The sequence below is a fragment of the Scomber japonicus genome, chromosome 18 (assembly GCF_027409825.1).
Source record: "Scomber japonicus isolate fScoJap1 chromosome 18, fScoJap1.pri, whole genome shotgun sequence".
In the NCBI taxonomy this organism is placed as follows: Eukaryota; Metazoa; Chordata; class Actinopteri; order Scombriformes; family Scombridae; genus Scomber; species Scomber japonicus.
This window is the reverse complement of record NC_070595.1, coordinates 30,850,815-30,854,133: the sequence shown is the minus strand read 5'-3', so window position 1 is coordinate 30,854,133 and position 3,319 is coordinate 30,850,815. Positions and strand designations below refer to the sequence as shown.

The following is a 3,319-nucleotide window of genomic DNA, read 5'->3' as shown; positions in this document are numbered from 1 at the left end:
TCATCACAGCTCAGAGTCAGTGAAGACTCTCCCCTGAAGAACTGCTGATGGTCTAGACGGATTCTCAGAGAGACTGAAGGAGGAGGAGGAGCTGGAGGAGGAATCAGTAGATTGTGGTTCAGTGCAGTGATCAGTTTATTAACTCTACTGACTGTCATATAAACAGGAAGTGATGTCAGTGTACTGACCTTTGACCCTCAGCCTGCTCCTTGCAGATTCTCCAGTCAGACCAACAACACACGAGTAGAGACCTTCATCAGACTGTTGGACGTTACTGATGATAAACTCTCCTTTAGAGTCAGATCTGATACGTTCACCGTTCTTTAATAAATCAGGTGCTGGTGTGGAACCATCGTTGGTCCTACAGCGCAGAGTGACATCACTTCCTGTCAGCACAGGAACTGCAGGAATCTCCAGCTTAAAGGGAAGATCTGAAAAACAGACAGAGTTACAGTCATATAGAGACAGAGTTACAGTCATATAGAGACAGAGTTACAGTCACATAGAGACAGAGTTACAGTCATATAGAGACAGAGTTACAGTCATATAGAGACAGAGTTACAGTCATATAGAGACAGAGTTACAGTCACATAGAGACAGAGTTATAGTCATAGAGAGACAGAGTTACAGTCATATAGAGACAGAGTTACAGTCATATAGAGTCAGAGTTACAGAATCATATCTACCAGTAACTACGATGTTGATCTCTTCACTTCTCTCTCCAGATCTTTCACACCAGTAAACTCCAGAATCTGATTGAAAGGGACTTGAGATGATGCAGTTAGAATCTACAATCCTCCCAAAGTCTTGTTGACCAACACCACACTGTCCAGTCTGTCCTCCTGCTCTCCTCTTCACCGTCCATCCATCAGCTGTCCGTCCGTCTTCATCACAGCTCAGAGTCAGTGGAGACTCTCTGGTGAAGAACTGCTGAAGGTCTGGACTGATACTCAGAGAGACTGAAGGACACACAGACAGATTATTAGAGTCACTTATTTGGAGGAAGATGATGGTTTGGGTTGAAATGACTTCTTTAACGTTTGGGAACCGTCGTCGTCATGGTTACAGTAAAAAGCAGTTGGTTAGGATCAGCGGTTAAAGTGATCTGTGGTGTTAAACAGGTTTTAAGGACTGATGGTTGTTGTTGGGAAGCTGGAACTCACCTGCTGAATCAGTGGAACCAGACAGCAGCAGCACAGACACACCTGCAGCAGGAGGACACGGGTCAGAAAGGTCAGAGGTCAGCACATAGACCCTAACCCTCACTACAGGTCAGAGGTCAGCACATAGACCCTAACCCTCACTACAGGTCAGAGGTCAGCACATAGACCCTACCCCTCACTACAGGTCAGAGGTCACCACATAGACCCTAACCCTCACTACAGGTCAGAGGTCACCACATAGACCCTAACCCTCACTACAGGTCACTACAGGTCACTACAGGTTATTACAGGTCACTACAGGTTAGTACACGTCACTACAGGTCACTACAGGTTACTACAGGTCACTACAGGTCACTACAGGTTACTACAGGTCACTACAGGTTACTACAGGTCACTACAGGTCACTACAGGTCACTACAGGTCACTACAGGTTACTACAGGTTACTACAGGTCACTACAGGTTACTAAAGGTCACTTCAGGTCACTACAGGACACTACAGGTCACTACGGGTTACTACAGGTCACAGGTCACTTCAGGTCACTACAGGTTACTACAGGTCACTACAGGTTACTAAAGGTCACTTCAGGTCACTACAGGTCACTACAGGTTATTACAGGTCACTACAGGTTACTACAGGTCACTACAGGTTACTACAGGTCACAGGTCACTTCAGGTTACTACAGGTCACTACAGGTTACTAAAGGTCACTTCAGGTCACTACAGGTCACTACAGGTCACTACAGGTTACTACAGGTCACTTCAGGTCACTACAGGTTACTACAGGTCACTACAGGTTACTAAAGGTCACTTCAGGTCACTACAGGTCACTACAGGTCACTACAGGTCACTACAGGTTACTACAGGTCACTACAGGTTACTACAGGTCACAGGTCACTTCAGGTCACTACAGGTTACTACAGGTCACTTCAGGTCACTACAGGTTACTACAGGTCACAGGTCACTTCAGGTCACTACAGGTTACTACAGGTCACTACAGGTCACTACAGGTCACTACAGGTCACTACAGGTCACTACAGGTTACTACAGGTTATTACAGGTCACTACAGGTCACTACAGGTCACTACAGGTTACTACAGGTTACTACAGGTCACAGGTCACTTCAGGTCACTACAGGTCACTACAGGTCACTACAGGTCACTACAGGTCACTACAGGTTACTACAGGTCACATGCTTTATTAACCCACAAAGCTGAGTCTGCATTGTTTAGGGCTCGGCAGGAAACCAGGCCGAACGCTTGCTGGTGAGATACATTAAAGAAAAAGAGGCTCTAAGCTGAAAGAGCTCAGAGTTCAGAGAGATTTATTGTTAACAGACTCAGGAGAGATAAACGGTGCATTCAGGGAAGTTCTAGTCATCAGTCCCATGGAGTAAAGGAGTGAAGGAGTAAAGGAGTGAAGGATTAAAGGAGTGAAGGAGTGAAGGAGTAAAGGAGTAAAGGAGTAAAGGAGTGAAGGAGTGAAGGAGTAAAGGAGTGAAGGAGTAAAGGAGTAAAGGAGTAAAGGAGTGAAGGAGTGAAGGAGTGAAGGAGTAAAGGAGTGAAGGAGTAAAGGAGTAAAGGAGTAAAGGAGTGAAGGAGTGAAGGAGTAAAGGAGTGAAGGAGTAAAGGAGTGAAGGAGTGAAGGAGTAAAGGAGTAAAGGAGTAAAGGAGTGAAGGAGTGAAGGAGTAAAGGAGTGAATGAGTGAAGGAGTAAAGGAGTAAAGGAGTGAAGGAGTGAAGGAGTGAATGTGTTGGACTCACCGAGCAGCAGAAACACAGATGAACTCTTCATGATGTCTGGATGAGAAGTGACAACCACTTCTGCTTTTCTTCTTTTCTAAACTCAGATTAATAAAAAAACTTTTCTTCCTGATTTCTTTCTTTATCTTTAGCAGCGGTTTAAACGCTGACGCCAGATCAGCTCAGACTTCACTTCCTGTTTTTGGACCTCGATGTTTCATCATGTGACAAACTTCAACTGAAGAAACACGACAGAAACTTTGATCAGTGTTTAATCAGCTGAGCTCAGTGAAGGAGTCTCTCCTTCCTCTGGGTTTATTAATATTAATGTTAATGTGTTTCATGTGTGTCTGAAGCAGCGTCACATTTCCTGCTGTGAGGTCACTTCCTCTCCTCGAGGCGTCGCTGACCCTCGT

The 3,319-nt window shown here is 45.2% G+C and overlaps 1 long non-coding RNA gene across 1 annotated transcript; it reads right to left on the bottom strand.

Moving 5' to 3' along the window:
* Positions 1–211: 211 nt before the first annotated feature.
* LOC128379439 (uncharacterized) lies at positions 212–1,199 on the bottom strand. Its single transcript, XR_008323395.1, has 3 exons — positions 1,164–1,199; positions 687–959; positions 212–431 (listed from the first exon to the last, which is right to left on the bottom strand). It is a non-coding gene; the product is annotated as an uncharacterized LOC128379439 (long non-coding RNA).
* Between the last annotated feature and the right edge of the window lie 2,120 nt (positions 1,200–3,319).